The 22,933-nt window shown below is 42.9% G+C and overlaps 6 pseudogenes; 5 read left to right on the top strand and 1 right to left on the bottom strand.

The window, feature by feature from the left end:
- Nucleotides 1-393: 393 nt before the first annotated feature.
- On the top strand, nt 394-512 carry LOC143931875 (5S ribosomal RNA; annotated as a pseudogene).
- Nucleotides 513-613: 101 nt separating this feature from the next.
- Nucleotides 614-732, top strand: LOC143931434 (5S ribosomal RNA; annotated as a pseudogene).
- A 543-nt stretch (nt 733-1,275) lies between these two features.
- LOC143931234 (5S ribosomal RNA) lies at nt 1,276-1,394 on the top strand (annotated as a pseudogene).
- Nucleotides 1,395-14,651: 13,257 nt separating this feature from the next.
- Nucleotides 14,652-14,770, top strand: LOC143932656 (5S ribosomal RNA; annotated as a pseudogene).
- A 308-nt stretch (nt 14,771-15,078) lies between these two features.
- Nucleotides 15,079-15,197, top strand: LOC143931215 (5S ribosomal RNA; annotated as a pseudogene).
- Nucleotides 15,198-16,542: 1,345 nt separating this feature from the next.
- On the bottom strand, nt 16,543-16,661 carry LOC143931814 (5S ribosomal RNA; annotated as a pseudogene).
- Between the last annotated feature and the right edge of the window lie 6,272 nt (nt 16,662-22,933).

The raw sequence follows: 22,933 nt of genomic DNA, 5'->3' as shown, positions 1-22,933 counted from the left end.
AGAGGCTAGAAAGGGTCGCGCCTTGTTAATACCTGGGTGGGAGACCGCCTGGGAATACTAGGTGCTGTAGGCTTCTCTTAATGTTGTTGGCGTTGACTTGTTTTTTTTGTTTGTTTCCCAAGGTGACCATCTTGGCGTTTGCCAAGAGGGTTGAGCGTGCCTGAAAAAATCTACTATGGCCGCATCACCCTGAAAGAGCCCAATCTCATTTGATCTCAGAGGCTAAGCAGGTTTGGGACCTGGTTAGTACCTGGATGGGAGACCGCCTGGGATTTCTCGATGCCATAGGCTTTTTTTTTTAAGTTCTTGGCATTGACTTATTTTTTTTTTGCTTGTTTCCCAAGGTGACCATCTTGGCGTTTGTCAAGAGGGTTGAAAGTGCCTGAAGAGATTGCCTACGGGCACATCACCCTGAAAGCACCCAATCTCATTTGATGTTGTCGGCTAAGAAGAGTCGGGCCTTGTTAGTACCTGGATGGGAGACCGCCTGGGAATACCAGGTGTCGTAGGCTTCTTTTTATGTTGTTGGCGTTGACCTGTTTTTTTTTCCGCTTGTTTCCCAAGGTGACCATCTTGGTGTTTGTCAAGAGGGTTGAGAGTGCCTGAAGTGATTGCCTATGGCCACATCACTCTGAAAGCACCCAATCTCATCTGATCTTGGAGGCTTAGAAGAGTTAGGCCTGCTTAGTACCTGGATGGGAGACCACCTGGGAATACCAGTTATTGTAGGCTTCTTTTGATGTTGTTGGCGTTGATTCGTTTTTTTTTTTTTTCGCTTCTTTCCCAAGGTGACCATCTTGGCATTTGTCAAGAGAGTTGTGAGTGCCCAAAGAGTTCGCTTACAGCAGCATCACCCTGAAAGAGCCCTATCTCTTCTCATCTCTGAGGCTAAGAAGGGTTGGGCCTAGTTAGTCCCTGGATGAGAGATGGCTTTGGAATACCAGGTGCCGTAGTCTTCTTTTTATGTTGTTGACATTGACCTGTTTTTTTTCCGCTTGTTTCCCAAGGTGACTATCTTGGCATTTGTCAAGAGGGTTGAGAGTGCCCAAAGAGATTGCCTATGGGCACATAAGCCTGAAAGTGCCCGATCTCCTCTGATCTCAGAGGCTAAACAGGGTCGGGCCTTGCTAGTACCTGGATTGGAGACCACCTGGGAATACTAGGTGCTGTAGGCTTCTTTTTATGTTGTTGGCGTTGACTTGTTTTTTTTTTGTTTGTTTACCAAAGTGACCATCTTGGTGTTTGTCAAGAGGGTTGAGAGTGCCTGAAGAGCTCGCCTATGGCCACATAACCCTGAAAGCACCAGATCTCATCTGATCTCAGAGACTAAACAGGGTCGGGCCTTGTTAATACCTGGATGGGAGACCACCTGGGAATACTAGGTGCTGTAGACTTCTTCTTATGTTGTTGGCGTTGACTTGTTTTTTTTGTTTGTTTCCCAGGTTGACCATCTTGGCGTTAGTCAAGAGGGTTGAGAGTGCCTTAAGAAATCTCCTACGGCCACATCACCCTGAAAGAGCCCAATCTCATCTGATCTCAGAGGCTAAGCAGGGTTGGGACCAGTTTAGTACCTGGATGCGAGACCGCCTGGGATTTCCAGATGCCGTAGGCTTCTTTTTATGTTGTTGCCGTTGACCTATTTTTTTCCGCTTGTTCCCAAGGTGACCATCTTGGCGTTTGTCAAGAGAGTTGAGAGTGCCTGAAGATATTTGCTACGGCCACATCACCCTGAATCTGTTCCATCTCGTCTGATCTTGGAGGCTAAGCAGGGTCGGGCCTTGTTAATGCCTGGATGGGAGACCGTCTGGGAATACCAGGTGTCGTAGGCGTCTTTTTTTTTCAAATATAATTTTTTCTCCAAACAGGGGAAGACGGTCCCCCGAGTACATAATGCAACAGAGAAATACAGAGCAAAAAGCAGCTGAACAATACTTGATACAGGTATATTCGCAACTGTGAGGCTGCCTTCCATCAATCACAATGATTCGAGGCACGGATAAAGTACTGTACCAAGATTCAGGGTCACACAAACCCCAGGTCCCTCCGGCATAATCCATCTAGAGGGGGGTGTGGGGCCGTCCTTCCCAATTTTCCACTTTTTCCAAAAGAGAGATCGGGTGGAGGGGGTGAGAGATAGGGGAGGAAAACAGAAAAGAGAAGGTGTGAAAGATCAGGAAAGGAGAAGAGGGGACGAGACACGATGGCAGCCACTGTCCAAGGGGCCAGTCAAGGAAAGCTCAGAGCACTAAGGCAATAGCAGGCGACATCCTTCCAGCGAGAATATAAACGTATTCCAGATGTCCCAGGTTTGTTTAAAAAATTCTTGTTTACCTTGTGATGTGAGGATCAAGTCCTCCATTTTTTTTTAATGTCCTCTATTTTCCTAAGCCAGTGAGTAATGAAAGGGGGGAACATTTTTTCCAATAGAGAGGGATGCAGGATATCGCTGCATTTATCACATGCCGTAAAATAGATTTTTTTGTACTTCTTAATGGGAATATGTGAATGGTGCAAGAGAAAGAATGCAGCCTCTTCCTGGATGGAGAAGTCTGTGAATTTTTGTGTTATGCATCGGATCTCTGTCCAGAAGTCCACCAAGCTGGGGCAGGACCAAAAAATGTGGAGCAACGTGCCCTCTTCTTCTCCACACCTCCAGCATATGTTTGAGGCAGAGGGGAAACATTTATGCAGCTTTGATGGTGTCAAATACCACCTGGTGAGAAGTTTAAAATTAGTCTCCTGTATCTTCGTGCACAGCGAGGTTTTGAGAGCCAAAGTGATAATGCGTTGTCTCTGTGCTGGGGAAAACGAGCAATTAAGGTCCTTTTCCCAGTTGGACAGACAGGTTAAGTGTGGTTAATCTGTTTGAGAGAGAATGTGGGCCAAAGGGCCTTCGCTTCTGCATAGAGTCTCAAACTCCATCTGAGGGCGGGCGAACGTTTGAGGATTAGGGATGGAATGGAGAAAATGATGTCGTTGCACCTGCTCTCCAAAAAAGGCAGTTGGAAAAGCCCTGTAGGATCTGTTAGGGTTGAGAAAGAAGGCCATTTTTCATCAATGACGAATTTAGACACATTGTCTAGGTTGGAATTTCTAAGTGGGTCCCCGGTTCAAAGTGCGGATGGCCACGTATAGGGAATAGGGGGGAATTCAAAGACGTGAGTGTGTTTTGGGTAGCGATCAGTTGACTGACTTTCAACTAAGCCCCTATAGTGTGATGTGACGTCAATTCTGTGGGTAAATCCTTATGAGATTGCATCTCCTGAACCAGGAATGGAGGCCACCCGTGAAGCAAACTGCGGATCTTAGTGACAAGGGGTGGGGGGAAGTTCAACATAAACATACGCACGATATCCGGTGGAATGTAAGTACCTAAGTACTTAAGGGCTGTATGGGTCCATTTAAATCGAAAATTGGACTGCAAATCTATTAACGTTTGTGGGGGGACTGCAACCCCCATGGCCTCTGATTTCTAGAAGTATCCCATATATCTGGAATTCCAGAAGGAGATTTGGCAAGGAAACTCTGGGATTAGTCAGCGAGAATAGCATGTCATCCACGTAGGCAGATATCTTGCACTCAATAGTACCCATTTGGAGTCCCGTTATGTCTGAGTTTTGTCGAATTGTGGAGAGAAAGGGTTCCAATGACAGGGGCGACAGGGGGCAACCCTGTCTGGTCCCATTCCCGATGTCAAGGGGAGATGAGAGCACCTCATTCGCTTTGACTTGAGCTGAAGGGTGTGAGTATATCTTACTTATCCATGCCGGCATCCGTTCACTCAGACCTATATGGCGAAGGACCGAGAACATGAATGTCAATTTGACCCAATCAAAAGCCTTCTCAGCATCAGTACTCACGAAAAGACAAGGGGTCCCAGATGACTTTGCTTTATGGACCAGGGTAAGCACCTTAATGGTGTTGTCCCTATCTTCCCTGGTGGGAATAAAACCTAACTGGTCAATATGTATAAGGGACTGCAAGTGATGTGCCAATCACGTGGCGAGGATTTTAGAGAATAGTTTTAGGACCGAATTTAGGAGGGAAATGGGTCTGTAGCTCCCACATAGGCCCGGGTCTTTGCCCTCCTTAGGTATCAACGAGATGTGGGCTCTAAGTGTATCCTCAGGAAAATCCCCATTCGAGCTCAGAGTATTAAATAAATTCACCAAGCGCGGGACGAGAATAGTGAGGAAGGTCATATAGTATTGTGCGGTATATCCGTCAGGGCCCGGAGCCTTACCCACCTTCGGAGGTCCCACGGCCGTCTGGACTTCTTCCAGTGTGATCGGGTCCTCCAAGTACTCCCTAGATTCCGATGAGAGGGTTGGTAGACCAGAACCGGTTACATATTGTCCTGTCCAGACCCTGAATCAGGCAGGTTGTAGAGATCAGAGTAACATTTTTCAAAGACTTCGGCTATTTGGGTTGGGGTAGAGGCCCTCTGGCCATTCTCATCTATCAACTGTGGTATGTAAGAGGCAGATTTAAACTCCTTTACCGACCTGGCTAAGATTTTTCCGCATTTGTCCCCTGACTCCTACGTCAGTTTACAACAAAACTGGAGTGCCGCTTTCGCTTTATAATGGAGTAGGTCAGCAATATGGGTACGGAGTGTCCCCAATTCAATCTCTAAGGTCCGTGAGGGGGAATGTTTATGTTTCGCTTCCACAGAGGCAAGTTCATGAAACAGATTAGCAAGCTGTTCCTTCCGTGTTTGTTTGATGCGCGCCCCGTGCCTGATAAGTACCCTGCGGAGTACTGACTTGTGAGCCTCCCAAATTATCCCCGGGTCACAGTCCTGCGTTTAGTTTTCTTGGAAATAAAGGTCCAATTCCCTGGTTACATCTGCTAAAACTTCTGGTATCTGGAGGAGGCTCTCATTAAGGTGCCAGAATAGAGACCTAGGTGAGGGGTTCCTAGAGAGGGTGTAGGTAAGAGCTACAGGAGCGTGGTTGGACCAAGTAATATGGCCGATGGAGGAAGAGCTCACCAAGTGCAGTTGGTCATGTGGAATCAAGAAGAAGTCTAGCCTCAAGTATGATTTGTGAGGGGAAGAGCAAAAAGAGTAGTCCCTTTCCCCAGAGTGTTGCAGACGCCAGACATCAACTAATTGGTCATTCAGTAAACACTTAGTAATCCGCTTTCTAGAGGAAATGAGGAGTGAGGAGCAAGAGGCAGAAATGTCAACGGATGGCGAAAGGGGACATTATAGTCCCCACCTAATATCAACTGGCCCTCCCGAAAGTCACATAATCTGTGCAGGGTAGTTCTGAGTAACGTGTCTTGGTGATCATTGGGAGCGTACACAGTGGCAAATATAAAAAGGCGCTCTCCAATGTGGCCCCTAAGAAAAAGATATCGGCCCCCAGGGTCCACCAGAGAATCCTGGAGAACCCAGGGGAGCCTGCTAGAGATCAGAATGGAGACTCCCTTGGTCTTAGAGGAGGGGTTAGTAGAGTGGTAGATCTTAGGGAAGGATCTCGACCATAGAAAGAGGAGGCTAGTATTTTTAAAATGTGTTTCTTGTATAAAGGCCACATCAGTACAGGAAGTCTTCAGTTCTCACAGGAGGATCCACCGTTTTTCAGGGGAGTTCAGTCCTTTAACGTTTAGAGAGGTGACCTTAACTGAGTCTGCCATCGCTCCTCGGGGAGGGGGAGGGGGACGTCAGAGAAAAGCAAAGAAAGTTGAACCAAGGTAGGTTTTGGGTAGGTAATAAATGGCGGGAACTAAGGGGGAGAAAGGAAGGGCAAATGGAAGGAAAGGTAAGGGGAAAAAGAGGCCGGCACCTCAACCCCAGGGGGAGAGGGAAATTAAGGGTTGTCCGCACTCAACAGTGCAGGAAGGGTATACTAAAACAGTAGAATTATGCTATAGCGCTTACCAGATGTACACTGGGTTTAAAGCGCTGTCCTACTTGGGTTGGTGGGTAGACAGGTCGGAGAGGGAGCCCCCGAATCCTAGTCCCCCCAGTCCCGGCAGTGGTAAATGTCACGTCTGATACCGGTATGCAAATAAAAGACAATCAGTAACATCATAGAACCAAAAAACAATAGTATAATCAAAACAGAGGTAGAGCATATAACTGTCAGCACTGAAGGTTCTCCTCGGCTCGCCCTAAACGTAGGCATGCACGAGGGAGCCCGTCACAACAGAAAAGGCATCAAAGAATGGGATCCACCACCCCCGTCCCATACCCCAAAAGTACATGCAGTCCCCGAACAAATGCATTTCTCCCTTTAGAAGATTGTCCTCTCCTTACCCCCTCTCCCCCGTCCACGCCCCGGGGGGAAAAGGGGCAGGGAAGGGGGGAAAAGGGGGGTGGAAGGGGGAAAGGGGCAGGGAAAGGAGGGGGAGACAGGGGAGAGGGGACAAACATGCAGAAATGTCAAGTCCTTTAGCGCACTCCCACCAGCAACCACCCGGACCCCATAAATTTCAACTCCTCCCCTCCATGGTCACCACATCAAGATGAAAGAGGAGCAGCCCTGGTCGGTGCATGGAAATTCCGGCAGGCAAGGGACAGGGGCCACCATCCCTCCATCCAACGGGAGACTTCACCCGAGCAGCAGTCCTGGGGCCCGCCAATTAGTGTCTCTCCTGCATCGCCTTCGGTGGCGGCTGTGTAGAGCATCCAGAGGGAGGCTGGGACTGCCCAAACAGTAAGGGGTAAATCCTCCAGGGGGGTCCAGAGTCACACTGGAGGGAAGCAGTGTCTCGTACCAATAGGCTCAATAAATAAGTCATCCAGGGTGTCCCCGAAAGCTGCAGAAGGCAATGTCGGCAAAGAGTAGGTGGGGGCCAGAGGGGGGGATGAAGGGCGCAACCAGGGGGAGGGGACACATATGCGGGAATGTCAAGCCCTTCCAGTACAGCGTACTAGGTATCACTCAGACCCCCCAAAGAGCAACTCCCCCCTCTAAGGTCAAGACTCCAGAAGGGAAGATGAGCCGCCCCGGTCTGTACATGAAAGAACCTGCTGCTAAGGGGTTGGGGCCATCATCCCGTCCTTCAATGGGAGATGCCACCAGCATGACAGACCCGTGTCCTGTCAAGTGGTGCCCCTCCGACAATGTCCTCAGGGTATATGTGAAACATTCAGGGGGAGGCAGGGACCACCCAAACAGTGAGGGGTAAAGCCTCCAAGGGGGACCGGTATCAGACAGGAGGATAGCGGTGTCTTGTACAAGTTGGTTAATTAGACAAGTCATCCAGTGTGTTCCTGTGAGCAGCGGAAGGAAAGGTCGGTAAGGATTATGAATGGGTGGGGGCCAGGGAGTGCATAAAACTGTCACCAGATGACCGGGGCAGAGAGAACAAGGGGATGAAAGTCAGATCTGGTAGGTGGGGGCGGGGGTGAGGAGTGTCCCTCACATTACTCACGTTGGCCATACCTTGAAGCTGAGCGCTCTGCATACCCAGAACGTTCTTCTGTATAATCTAGCCTATCTGTATACATTAGCCTGTCTTTTGTACACATTAGCCTGTCTGTATCAACTAGCCGGTCCTCTGTATACACTAGTCCGTCTGTATACACTAGTGTATACAGATAGGCTAGATTATACAGAAGAATGTCCTGGGTATGCAGAGATGGAGGCTAGGATATACAGAGAGAGAGGCTAGAGTATGCATACTTGGTAGTGTATACAGACGGACTAGTGTATACAGAAGACCGGCTAGTTTCTATAGAGAAGCTAATGTTTGCAAAAGACAGGCTAGTGTATACAAATAGGCTAGATTATAGAGAAGAACATCTTGGGTATGCAGAGATGGAGGCTAGGGTATACAGAGAGAGAGGCTGGGTTACACAGAGAGGCTGGTGTATGCAGACTTTCTAGTGTATACAGACGGACTAGTGTATACAGAGAGCTAATGTATAAAGAGCAGCTAGTGTATACAAAAGACATCCAAGGGTATACAGAGAGACTCGTGTATGCAGAAGACTGGCTAGTTTATACAGATAGGCTAAAGTATACAAAACGCAGGCTAGTGTATATAGATAGGCTAGATTATACAGAAGAACGTCCTGGGTATGCAGAGATGGAGGCTAGGGTATACAGAGAGAGAGGCTGTGTTACACAGAGAGGCTAGAGTATGCAGACTTGCTAGTGTATACAGGCGGACTAGTGTATACAGAGAGGCTTGGGTATACAGAAAGATAATGTATAAAGAGATGCTAGTGTATACAAAAGACAACTAAGAGTAGACAGCGAGGCTCGTGTATACAGAAGACCGGCTACAGAGAGGCTAATTTGTACAAAAGACATGCTAGTGTATACAGATTGGCTAGATTATACAGAGGAAGGTCCTGGGTATGCAGAGATGGAAGCTAGGGAATACAGAGAGAGACTGTGTTACACAGAGAGGCTATAGTATGCAGAAGACCGGCTAGTTTATACAGAGATGCTAATGAGTACAAAAGGCAGGCTATTTTTTACAGATAGGCTTGTGTATACAGAAGACACTCTGGGGAATTCAATGAGGCTAGTGTATGCAGAGAGGCTGGGACACCGAGACTTTTGTAAAAAGAAGGCAGGCTAGTGTATATAGATTACGGGCACGTGTATACCGAAGACAGAGAGGCTAGTCCATATAGAGTGGCTGGTGTACACAGAGAGATTAATGTATACAGAAAGGCTAGCGTGTAAAGAAGAAAGGACTTTATTTTTTTGCTAATGCAACGACTTCTGAAACATGTAAAGAGTTACAGGGCTTTTTTCATATTTTGGTGCTGTTAAAAAGTGTTGTCAGTGGTGATATCTGTGACAGTTAATGTGGAGAACTACAAATATACAAAATAGAGCAAAAGAGTGCTAAGTTTATTTTGTTAAGTCATTGACTGATAGACGTTAAGTAATTGGCCGTTATTGGTTTGGCTTTATGTTGATGTAAGATAGTTTTATTCTCTACTTATAAGCCGAGTTTTAGACAACTTTATTATTAGCATTATTCGCATTATTCATATTTATTATTATTTAGTATTGCAGTGAGACGATATTGCTTTTGAAAGATTTGTATTATTATACATAGCATTGTTAGCAGACCAATAGGATAATTTACATGGCTTAATATTGCAGAGCGTAATTTAACAGGAAAGAGATTCAAAGCGTTAGTTGCAGTAGCTTCATAAAACTGAGAAATCGTTGCATTACTCTAAATTTAATAGTTGTTCCGGTAGCACTGAGAAGACGATATTAGATGAATGATCTACACATTTCGTTAACTATTGCAGAGAGATACCGGCTAAATGTTAATATCTTAATATGTGCTGCGTGTAAGGTAGAAATAAGATGCTTTTGTGTGAGTTGGTTTACCAGGATTTAGAGATAGTAATCTGTTTATTCCAATAATAAATATAGCAAAATAACTCAGATTAATATTGAGACAGTATATACAGGTCGGGTTTAAGTGGAAATACATGAAATAACAGCAACGACGTGTGTAGATTTTTATCAATCAGATTCATTACGTGTCTTTAATCATGTAGTGAATATACCCCAAATATAGCATAAGGATGGATGAGAAAGGATAATAACTGGCAGAGGATGACATGGCAAAAAGACAAACTGCTTTAGAATGTGAATATGAATTAGAGATGAAATGTCAATCCCCATTGGTTACTTACAGGTATTAATCCTGTTAACACGGCTACGTACAGCAAAGTGTGAGCTAAGCAGCTAAATATTCTGCAATAGCAGAGATTAAGTATTGCAGTTGAAAAGAGATCGGAAGCGTTAGTTGCAGTAACTTCAAAATGACTGAGAAATCATTTCATTACTCTAAATGTAAAAGTTATCTCGGTAGCACTGAGTGGACTGGTATTAGATGAGTGATCGTTGTAGTACAAATTCAGTTTCCTATAGCAGAGAGATACCAGCTAAATGTGAGAAGAGCAATTAAACTGTTCATTACTCTTAATATGTGCATATATGTGTAATATATATGTGTAATATATGTAAAGAAGCATTTTGTATTATCCTAAAATTAGCAGTAAACGTATACATAATAAAGGTGAGTATGAAACCTGGATTTAGACATAGCAAACTCTACAATCAGCAAAATTAGAACGGATAATATTTAGACAGTATATACAAGTCGAGTTTAAGTGGAAATACACAAAATAGCTAGCTTACCTTTACATTGTTCAATAGAGCGTTGCAAAGTAATACCAAGGCAGAATGTCGAAATAGCAATTAGATGAGATGATTACTGTAATGATGAAATATCAGCAACGACGTGACTGGGTTTCTATCGTTTTTCAGGATCCTTACGTGTCTTTAAGAATGAGAAAGTATAATAACTGGGAAAGTATGACATGGCAAAGAGACAAATTGCATTAGAGATTTGAGATAGACATGAAATGTCAATACCCAATGGTTATTTACATGTACCCATTAATACAGTAAACACGGCTACATACAGCAAAGTGTGAGCTAAGCAGCTAAAGGGTATACATTATTTAAGAGTACATTGACGTAGCTTGAAAATTCCAACGTGTAAATCGTTCCATTAATTTTGTTACGCACGAAGACGGCTTTCACTGACTGTTTTCGGAATAGCAATGAGATTCGATGGTTGCAACATAAAACGAAATATGAGCACGGCTAAAATACAGAACGTACATAATTTAAGAGTACAGTAGAATATAGTATAAATTATTTAAGATTAAATAGGTTTAGCTTGAAAAAATCTAAGTTTAAATCGTTGAGTAAATCCTTGAGTAAATCGTTGAGTAAAACGTAAATTTATCAGTTAAGTTAACTCTGAGATTATGATTAATTTCACAGTTCCATTACATGGTCCTTTTCCACTGGTATAGTCATATTGTATTATCAGTAATTGCTATCAGTAAATGTTAAAATAGCAAGACGGTTTAGAAAGACGGCTTACACTGCTTTTCACACATTTTGCTGCGGTAAAAAGAAATGTTTTGTCACTGTATTTTTAACTGTGACAGTTAAGTTGGAGAAAAAGAGAAAATAGAGTCAAACTGTGGAAACGTTTATTTGCTTATGTCATGACAGCTGATACTGGTTGAGCAATAAGACTAGTTTTATTCTCTACATATATGCTTTTCAGAGAGTTGTATAATATAGGCGACCAATAGGACATTTAAATGGCTTAATATTGCAGGGATAGAGTATTGCTTTTCAACGGTAAGAGATTGAAAGCTTAGCTTGAAAATGGCCGAGAAATAGTTGCGTTAGTCTAAATTTAAAGGCTATGCCGGTACCAATGAAAAAGCTTATATTAGACTAGTTGCTCTTTGCATTACACAATCCTATTATTATTATTATTATTATTATTAATAGGAATAGTGCAGAGAGCTACTCAGTTATTGTCAGAGATACTCGGTTAATGTCAGAAAAGCAATAAAAACTGTTTACATCGTTAGCGAGCGATAGTTACGTTACTCTTAGTATGTCTGGTAGCAAATGGATGGTTTTGTGAACATTTTGCATTACCGTACAATTAGCGGTAGAACTCATCGAAGTGAATAGATTTAACCGGATTTTGAGATAGTACTCTCTATTTCTAATAAGAAATAAAGCAAAATAAGTCAGGATGGTGTGTCAGGACTGTCACATACTCAATGTGACAGTTGATGTGGAGAATTACAAATATGCAAAATAGAGCAAAAGAGTACATGGTTTATTTATATGTATGATAGTTTTATTGCATGCTTGATGTGGATGATTAAAATCGTGTAGTGAGTATAATCTATATTTAGCATAAGAATGAAAAGGCATAACATGGCAATGAGACAAACTCCATTAGAGATGTGAGCTAGATGAAATGATGAAATGTCTCTGTATAGCCCAGATTGTCTTCTATTATCACTTAGCCTACCCTCTAAATTCACTAGCCTCTCTATATACACCAGCATGTTTACACTAGCCGTTCTTCTGCATACAATAGCCTGTCTTCGATATACACTAGCCTATGTTCTGAATACACTAGCCCGTCTTCTGTCTTCTGTATGCCCTAGCCTGTCTTCTGTAAACATTTGTCTCTCTTTATAGCCTGTCTAGCCTTTCTTCTGTACACCCTAGCTTCTCTGTATACACTAACCAGGCTTCTATATACAATAGCTTTACTCTATGCACTAGTCTCTCTGTATAATCTAGCCTCTCTGTATACCCTAGATAGTGTTCTGCATACACTAGCCTCTCCGTAGAAGCCAGCCTTTATTCTGTATTCACTAGCCTTTCTTATGTATGCTGTAGTCTTTTATATACACTAGCTTCTCTGTACACCCTTGCATCTCTGTAAACACTGTGTAAACTAGCCAGTCTTATGTATACACTCGCCAACTGTATACTCTCTGAATACACTAAACCCTCTGTATACCACAGCCTGGCTTCTGTATACACTAGACTGTAAAAACTAGCTAGAATACACCAGCCTGTCTTCTGTACCCACTAGACTCTCTGTATACACTACCCATTCTTCTGTATACACTGTCAGTTTTGATGTATACCCAAGCCTAGTTTCTCTGTATGCACTGTCGTTTCTGTATACACTCTACTCTCTCTATACACTAACCTCTCTATATACACTAACATCTTTGTATATACTAGCCTTTCTTTAAACTAGCCTCTCTGTGTACCCCAGCCTCACTGTTTACTCTAGCATCTCTGTATACTCAAGCCTATCTGCATACAGGAGTCTGTATTCTGTATTCACTAGCCTTTGTTTTGTATGCTGTAGTCTTCTATATATACTAGCTTCTCTGTACACCCTTGCATCTCTGTAAACACTGTGTGAACTAGCCAGTATTATGTATACACTCACCGACTGTATACACTAGACTCTCTGAATACACTAAACTCTCTGTATACCACAGCCTGTCTTCTGTATACACTAGACTGTAAAAACTAGCTAGAATACACCAGCCTGTCTTCTGTACCCTCTAGACTCTCTGTATACACTACCCGGTCTTCTGTATACACTGTCAGCTTGGATGTATACCCAAGCCTGTCTATACTAGCTTCTCTGTACACCCTTGCATCTCTGTAAACACTGTGTGAACTTGCCAGTCTTATGTATACACTCGCCGACTGTATAAACTAGACTCTCTGAATACACTAAACCCTCTGTATACCACAGCCTGTCTTCTGTATACACTAGACTGTAAAAACTAGCTAGAATACACCAGCCTGTCTTCTGTACCCACTAGACTCTCCGTATACACTACCCAGTTCTGTATACACTGTCAGCACTGTCACTAGCCTTTCTTCTGTAAGCTGTAGTCTTCTATATATACCAGCTTCTCTTGTACACCCTAGCACTGTAACAGTGCTAGGTTCCTGTATTACAGAAATAGAACACCAACAATAAGGTGTATACTGTGCAGGAGGCACACAACACCCACTCTAACTTCTGCACTGCAGATGCATGTATTGCAGAAATTGAACACCAGTAATAAAGGGTAGCTTCAGGTGTGTACTGTGCAGGAGGCACATAACACCCACTGTAACAGTGCTAGGTTCCCAAGAAGTAAAGACACTGTCCCTGCCTATCGTCCTCTTTCCCTGACCACCGCAACATACTATGCAAGGCCGCCGCGCTGGCGGCCTTATATAGTGTGGGGTGTGTACTAAACCCCCCTGAGCTATAATTGGCCACAGGACTCCTGCCTGTGTGAATGGTGGCTCTCCTCACAGAGGAAGTCACATCTGTTCTTACTGTATAGAACCTATGATGCTCCTCGTAACCTTTTTCAATTTGGCCGAACGGCCGGATGCAAGTTGCCCCGGTGCGGGAACATGGGGGGAGACATGATGCACATGTTTTGGAGATGCCCGAAGTTGATCCGCTACTGGACGGAGGTGACAGAAACCATTGATCGGGTGTTTGGAACCTCCACCAGTATGGAGGCGAAGTAATGTCTCCTTGGATTAGTTGAAGGCATTGGAAACCCGAGAAGCAGCCAGATGGCAGTTCTGAGATGCCTATTTCAGGCAAGGAAACTGATTGCTCAACCCTGGTTAGCCTCCAATGTTGGCAATGACTTGTTTTTTTTCGCTTGTTTCCCAAGATGACCATGTTGGTGTTTGTCAAGATGGTTGAGAGTGCCCGAAGAGATCGCCTATGGCCCCATCACCTTGAAAGTGCCTGATCTTGTCTGATCTCGGAGGCTAAGCATTGTCAGGCCTGATTAGTAACTGGATGGGAGACCAACTAGGGATACCAGGTGCCTTAGGCTTCTTTTTATGTTGTTGGCGTCGACATGTTTTTTTTTTTCTGCTTGTTTCCCAAGGTGATCATCTTGGCATTTGTCAAGAGGGCTGAGAGAGCCCAAAGAAATCTCCTACGGCCACATCACCCTGAAAGCGCCCGATCTCATCTGATCTCAGAGGCTAAGCAGGGTCCGGCCTGGATAGTACCTAATTACAGGTGCCATGGGAATCTTTTTATATTGTTGGCTTTGACCTGTTTTTCTTTTGCTTGTTTCCCAAGGTGACCATTTTAGCATCAGTCAAGAGTTTTGAGTATGTCACGAAGCGTTCGCCTAAGGTCACATCACCCTGAAAGCGCCGTAGGCTTCTTTTTATGTTGTTGGCGTTTACCTGTTTATTTTCGCTTGTTTCCCAAGGTGACAATCTTGGCGTTTAACAAGAGGGTTGAGAGTGCCCAAAGAGATCACCTACGGCCCCATCACCCTGAAAGCGCCCAATCTCATCTGATCTCAGAGGCTAAACAGTGTCGGGCCTGGTTAGTACCTGGGTGGGAGACCGCCTGGGAATACCAGGTGCCATAGGCTTCTTTTTATGTTGTTGGCTTTGAACTGTTTTTTTCGCTTGTTTCTCAAGGCGACCATCTTGGCGTTTGTCAAGAGGGTTGGGCGTGTCTTGAAGAGAACGCACAACACCCTGAAAGCGCCCAATCTCGTTTGGTCTCAGAGGCTAAGCAGGGTTGGGCCTAGTTTGTACCTGGATGGGAGACCGCCTGGGTTTTCCAAATGCTGCAGGCTTCTTTTTATGTTGTTGGCGTTGACTTGTTTTTTTTGTTTGTTTACCAAGGTGACCATCTTGGCCTTTAACAAGAGGGTTGAGAATGCCCAAAGAGATCTCCTACGGCCCAATCACCCTGAAAGCGCCCAATCTCATCTGATCTCAGAGGCTAAACAGTGTCGGGCCTGGTTAGTACCTGGATGGGAGACAGCCTGGGAATACCAGGTGCCGTAGGCTTCTCATTATGTTGTCGGCGTTGACCTGTTTTTTTTCCTTGTTTCCCAAGGTGACCATCTTGGCATGTGTCAAGAGGGTTGAGAGTGCACTAACTCTCAAGAGGTACTAACCAGGCCCATCACTGCTTAGCCTCCGAGATAAGATCAAATTGGTCTCTTTCAGGGTGATTTGGCCGTAGGTACTCTCTTTGGGCACTCTGAAGCCTCTTGACAAAGGCCAAGATGGTCACCTTGGGAAACAAGCTAAAAAAACAGGTCAAAGCCAACAACATAAAAAGAATCCTACGGCATCCGGTGTTCCCAGGCCATCTCCCAATCAGGACACTAACCAGGCCAGATCCTTCTATGGCACCTGCTTTTCCCAGGCAGTCTCCCATCCAGGTACTAACCAGGCCCGACTCTTCTTAGCCTCCAACATCAAACGAGATTGGGTGCTTTCAGGGTGATGTGCCCGTAGGCAATCTCTTCAGGCACTTTCAACCCTCTTGACAAACCCCAAGATGGTCACCTTGGGAAACAAACAAAAGAAATAAAAATAAGTCGTAAGCTAGAGACAATACGGCCCGAGTCCTCAATTTAATCCATGCGGCGCATGTACAGGGAAGGCCCTTGCTTATGTTGTCAACGGACGCGGAGAAGGCCTTTGACAGGTCAAAGCCAACAACATAAAAAGAATCCTACGGCATCCGGTGTTCCCAGGCCATCTCCCAATCAGGACACTAACCAGGCCAGATCCTTCTATGGCACCTGCTTTTCCCAGGCAGTCTCCCATCCAGGTACTAACCAGGCCTGACGCTGCTTAGCCTCTGAAATCAGACGAGATCGGGTGCTTTCAGGGTGATGTGGCCGTAAGCGTTCTCTTTAAGACACGCCCAACCCTCTTGACAAACGCCAAGATGGTCGCCTTGAGAAACAAGCGGAAAAACAGGTCAAAGCCAACAGCATAAAAAGAAGATTTTCTCCAGGTACTAACTAGGCCCGACACTGTTTAGCCTCTGAGATCAGATGAGATTGGGCGCTTTCAGGGTGATGGGGCCGTAAGTGATCTCTTTGGGCATTCTCAACCCTCTTGTTAAAGGCCAAGATGGTCACCTTGGGAAACCAGCAAAAGAAAAACAGGTCAAAGCCAACAGTATAAAAAGATTCCTACGGCACCTTTAATTAGGTACTATCCATTCCGAACCCTGCTTAGCCTCTGAGATCAGGTGAGATTGGGCGCTTTCAGGGGGATGTGGCCATAGGAGATTTCTTTGGGCTCTCTCAGCCCTCTTGACAAATGCCAAGATGACAACCTTGGGAAACAAGCGGAAAAAAAAAACCATGTCAACGCCAACAACATAAAAAGAATCCTACGGCACCTGGTATTCCCAGTTGGTCTCCCATCCAGTTACTAATCAGGCCCGACAATGCTTAGCCTCCGAGATCAGACAAGATCAGGCACTTTCAAGGTGATGGGGCCATAGGCGATCTCTTCGGGCACTCTCAACCATCTTGACAAACGCCAACATGGTCATCTTGGGAAACAAGCGAAAAAAACCAAGTCATTGCCAACATTGGAGACTAAGCAGGGTTGGGCAATCAGTTTCTTTGCCTGAAATAGGCATCTCAGAACTGCCATCTGGCTACTTCCCGGGTTTCCAACTCCTTCAACTAATCCCAGGACACAATACTTCGCCTCCATCCTGGTGGAGGTTCCAAACACCCGATCAATGGTTCCTGTCACCTCTGTCCAGTAGCGGATCAACTTCGGGCATCTCCAAAACATGTGCATCATGTCTCCCCCCATGTTCCCGCACCGGGGGCAACTTGCGTCCGGCCGTTCGGCCAAACTGAAAAAGTTTAGGAGGAGCATAATAGGTTCTATATAATAAGATGAGAATAAGAATAATAATAATCTGTGAGGAGAGCCACAATTCACCACAGGCAGGATTCCTGTGGACAATTATAGCTCAGGGGGGTTTAGTACACACCCCACACTATATAAGGACGCCAGCGCGGCGGCCTTGTATAGTTTTTTGCGGTGGTCAGGGAAAGAGGACAATAGGCAGGGACATTGTCTTTACTGCTTGGGAACCTAGCACTGTTACAGTGGGTGTTATGTGCCTCCTGCACAGTACACATCTGAAGCTACCCTTTATTACTGGTGTTCAATTTCTGCAATACATGCATCTGCAGTGCAGAAGTTAGAGTGGGTGTTGTGTGCCTCCTGCACAGTATACACCTTATTACTGGTGTTCTGTTTCTGTAATACAGGAACCTAGCACTGTTACAGTGCTAGGGTGTACAGAGAAGCTGGTATATATAGAAGACTACAGCTTACAGAAGAAAGGCTAGTGACAGTGCTGACAGTGTATACAGAACTGGGTAGTGTATACGGAGAGTCTAGTGGGTACAGAAGACAGGCTGGTGTATTCTAGCTAGTTTTTACAGTCTAGTGTATACAGAAGACAGGCTGTGGTATACAGAGGGTTTAGTGTATTCAGAGAGTCTAGTTTATACAGTCGGCGAGTGTATACATAAGACTGGCAAGTTCACACAGTGTTTACAGAGATGCAAGGGTGTACAGAGAAGCTAGTATAGACAGGCTTGGGTATACATCCAAGCTGACAGTGTATACAGAAGACCGGGTAGTGTATACAGAGAGTCTAGTGGGTACAGAAGACAGGCTGGTGTATTCTAGCTAGTTTTTACAGTCTAGTGTATACAGAAGACAGGCTGTATACACACTATTAAATATAAACAGAGTTACAGTGCTAGGGTGTACAGAGAAGCTGGTATATATAGAAGACTACAGCATACAGAAGAAAGCCTAGTGAATACAGAATACAGACTCGTGTATGTAGATAGGCTTGACTATACAGAGATGCTAGAGTAAACAGTGAGGCTGGGGTACACAGAGAGGCTAGTTTAAAGAGAGGCTAGTATATACAAAGATGTTAGTGTATATAGAGAGGTTAGTGTATAGAGAGAGTCGAGTGTATACAGAAAGGACAGTGCATATAGAGAAGCTAGTGTATACAGAAGACAGGCTTGAGTATACATCAAAGCTGACATTCTATACAGAAGACTGAGTAGTGTATACAGAAAGTCTAATACAGGAACCTAGCACTGTTACAGTGCTAGGGTGTACAGAGAAGCTGGTATATATAGAAGACTACAGCTTACAGAAGAAAGGCTAGTGACAGTGCTGACAGTGTATACAGAACTGGGTAGTGTATACGGAGAGTCTAGTGGGTACAGAAGACAGGCTGGTGTATTCTAGCTAGTTTTTACAGTCTAGTGTATACAGAAGACAGGCTGTGGTATACAGAGAGTTAGGTGTATTCAGAGAGTCTAGTGTATACAGTCGGCGAGTGTATACATAAGACTGGCTAGTTTACACAGTGTTTACAGAGATGCAAGGGTGTACAGAGAAGCTGGTATATATAGAAGACTACAGCATACAGAAGACTCGTGTATGTAGATAGGCTTGAGTATACAGAGATGCTAGAGTAAACAGTGAGGCTGGGGTACACAGAGAGGCTAGTTTAAAAGAGGCTAGTATATACAAAGATGTTAGTGTATATAGAGAGGTTAATGTATAGAGAGGGTCGAGAGTATACAGAAAGGACAGTGCATATAGAGAAACTAGTGTATACAGAAGACAGGCTGTGGTATACTGAGGGTTTAGTGTATTCAGAGAGTCTAGTGTATACAGTCGGTGATTGTATACATAATACTGGCTAGTTCAGACAGTGTTTACAGAGATGCAAGGGTGTACAGAGAAGCTAGTATATATAGAAGACAGAAGAAAGGATAGTGAATACAGAATACAGACTCGTGTATGCAGATAGGCTCGAGTATACAGAGATGCTAGAGTAAACAATGAGGCTGGGGTACACAGAGAGGCTAGTTTAAAGAGAAGCTAGTATATACAAAGATGTTAGTGTATATAGAGAGGTTAGTGTATAGAGAGAGTCGAGTGTTTACAGATAGGACAGTGCATATAGAGAGACTAGTGTATACAGAAGACAGGCTTGGGTATACATTCAAGCTGACAGTGTATACAGAAGACTGGGTAGTGTATACAGAGATTCTAGTGGGAACAGAAGACAGGCTGGTGTATTCTAGCTAGTTTTTACAGTCTAGCGTATACAGAAGACAGGCTGTGGTATACAGAGGGTTTAGTGTATTACAGAAATGCCAGGGTGTACAGAGAAGCTAGTATATATAGAAAACTACAGCATACAGAAGAAAGGCTAGTGAATACAGAATAAAGGCTGGCTTCTACGGAGAGGCTAGTTTATGCAGAACACTATCTAGGGTATATAGAGAGGCTCGATTACACAGAGAGGCTAGTGCATAGAGTGAAGCTATTGTATATAGAAGCCTGGTTAGTGTATACAGAGAAGCTAGTGTGTACAGAAGAAAGGCTAGACAGGCTATAAAGAGAGACAAGTTTTTACATAAGACAGTTTGGGGTATACAGAGATGCTCGTTTATACAGAGAGACTAATGTATACAGAAGACAGGCTAGGGCATACAGAAGACAGAAGACGGGCTAGTGTATTCAGAACATAGGCTAGTGTATATCGAAGAAAGGCTATTGTATGCAGAAGATCGGCTAGTGTAAACATGCTGGTGTATATAGAGAGGCTAGTGAATTTAGAGGGTAGGCAAAGTGATAACAGAAGACAATCTGGGCTATACAGAGACATTTCATCATTTCATCTAGCTCACATCTCTAATGGAGTTTGTCTCATTGCCATGTTATGCCTTTTCATTCTTATGCTAAATATAGATTATATTCACTACACGATTTTAATCATCCACATCAAGCATGCAATAAAACTATCATACATATAAATAAACCATGTACTCTTTTGCTCTATTTTGCATATTTGTAATTCTCCACATCAACTGTCATATTGAGTATGTGATAATCCTGACACACCATCCTGACTTATTTTTCTTTATTTCTTATTAGAAATAGAGAGTACTATCTCAAAATCCGGTTAAATCTATTCACTTCGATTTCTACCGCTAATTGTACCGTAATGCAAAATGTTCACAAAATCATCTATTTGCTACCAGAGATGCTGCACATACTAAGAGTAATGTAACTATCGCTCGCTAACGATGTAAACAGTTTTATTGCTTTTCTGACATTAACCGAGTATCTCTGACATTAACTGAGTATCTCTCTGCACTATAATCTTAATAATAATAATAATAGGATTGTGTAATGCAAAGATCAACTAGTCTAATATAAGCTTTCTCATTGGTACCGGCATATCCTTTAAATTTAGACTAACGCAACTATTCTCGGCCATTTTCAAGCTAAGCTTTCAATCTCTTACCTTTGAACAGCGATACTTCCTCCCTACAATATTAAGCCTAATGTCCTATTGGTCGTCTATATTATACAACTCTCTGAAAAGCCTATATGTAGAGAATAAAACTAGTCTTACATCTTAATAAAACAGTTTTATTGCTCAACCAGTATCAGCTGTCATGACAAATAAACGTTTCCACTGTACTATCTCTAAATCATTGTAAACCTAACCATAGTTATAATGTCTACAGCTAATTTTACGTTAAAGCAAAATTCACACAAAACCATCTTTTTAAAACCTTTACACATTAAGAGTAATGCAACCATCGCTCGCTACCTCTATGCAATAGGATTCTCTTTCCAGTGGAAACGGAAAACAGTCAGTGTAAGCCGTCTTCGTGCGTAACAAAATTAATGGAACGATTTACACGTTGGAATTTGCAAGCTACGTCAATTTACTCTTAAATAATGTACCTTTGAAACTATCCCTTGACTTTGCAACTATCCCTAGATCCCTTTTGTGTAAACACTATATCTCGACCTATATATACTGCCTCAATATTTTCCTAATTTGTTTTGCTATACTTATTATTATTATTTTATAGAGATTACTATCTCTAAATCATTGTAATAAGTTTTAATGTCTACAGCTAATTTTACGTTAAAGCAAAAGTCACACAAAACCATCTTTTTTTCTTATTTTTCTTTATTTCTTATTAGAAATAGAGAGTACTATCTCAAAATCCGGTTAAATCTATTCAATTCGATGAGTTCTACCGCTAATTGTACGGTAATGCAAAATGTTCACAAAACCATCCATTTGCTACCAGACATGCTGCACATAGTAAGAGTAATGTAACTATCGCTCGCTAACGATATAAACAGTTTTATTGCTTTTCTGACATTAACCGAGTATCTCTGATATTAACTGAGTATCTCTCTGCACTATGATCTTATTAATAATAATAATAATAATAATAATAGGATTGTGTAATGCAAAGATCAACTAGTCTAATATAAGCTTTCTTATTGGTACCGGCATATCCTTTAAATTTAGACTAACGCAAATATTTCTTGGCTCTTTTCAAGCTAAGCTTTCAATCTCTTACCTTTGAACAGCGATACTCCTCCCTACAATATTAAGCCATATTAATGTCCTATTGGTCGCCTATATTATACAACTCTCTGAAAAGCCTATATGTAGAGAATAAAACTAGTCTTACATCTTAATAAAACAGTTTTATTGCTCAACCAGTAATGCAACCATCGCTCGCTACCTCTATGCAATAGGATTCTCTTTCCAGTGGAAACGGAAAACAGTCAGTGTAAGCGGTCTTCGTGCGTAACAAAATTAATGGAACGATTTACACGTTGGAATTTGCAAGCTACGTCAATTTACTCTTAAATATCCTTTAGCTGCTTTGCTAAATTCTGCTTAATTCAATCTATCTCGACCTGTGTATACTGCCTCAATATTTTCCTAATTTGTTTTGCTATACTTATTATTATTATTTTATAGAGATTACTATCTCTAAATCATTGTAATAAGTTATAATGTCTACAGCTAATTTTACGTAAAAGCAAAAATCACACAACACCCTCTTTTTAAAACCTTTTACACACTGCACATTAAGAGTAATGCCACCATCTCTCGCGACCTCTATGCAATAGGATTCTCTTTCTGACTCTATTTTGTGTATTACTTCTTCTCCACATTTACTGTCACACTGATAACCATTTGAAACATATAACACTTTTTTTAACAGCAGCAAAATGTGAGAAAAGCAGTCGGACGGTTTTCTTGATTGAGAAGTGGTTGCAGTATCAAAGCATAGCAATACAGTTTGATTACATTAATAACACATAATGCAACTATTTTACATTCACCTCATGCATACATCCTAATGTAAGCTGTCTATCACTATTAATGTTCATGGTTACTGATACATTAGGCCGATAATTAATGGAACGATTTACACGTTGGAATTTTCAAGCTACGTCAATTTACTCTTAAAGCTGCTTAGCTCACACTTTTCTGTATGTAGCCGCGTTTACATGTAAGTAACCAATGGGGATTGACATTTCATGTCCATCTCACATCTCTAATGCAATTTGTCTCTTTGCCATGTCATACTTTTCCAGTTATTATACTTTCTCATTAGATAGAAACCTAGTCGTTGCTGATATTATATGATTACAGCAATCATCTCATCGAATTGCTATTCCGACATTCTGCCTTGGTATTACTTTGCAACGCTCTATTGAACAATGTAAAAGTAAGCTAGATATTGTGTATTTCAACTTAAACTCGACCTGTATATACTGTCTCAATATTATCCTTTCTAATTTTGCTAAATTGGATTATAGAGTTTGCTATGTCTAAATCCAGGTTACCTACTCTCCTTTATTACGTATACTGCTAA

Source organism: Lithobates pipiens, unplaced genomic scaffold (assembly GCF_037356315.1).
Source record: "Lithobates pipiens isolate NorthernLeopardFrog02 unplaced genomic scaffold, aLitPip1_a1.2 Scaffold_25, whole genome shotgun sequence".
Lineage (NCBI taxonomy): Eukaryota > Metazoa > Chordata > Amphibia > Anura > Ranidae > Lithobates > Lithobates pipiens.
The sequence above is the reverse complement of the archived record's forward strand: the minus strand, read 5'-3'. Positions and strand labels throughout refer to the sequence as shown.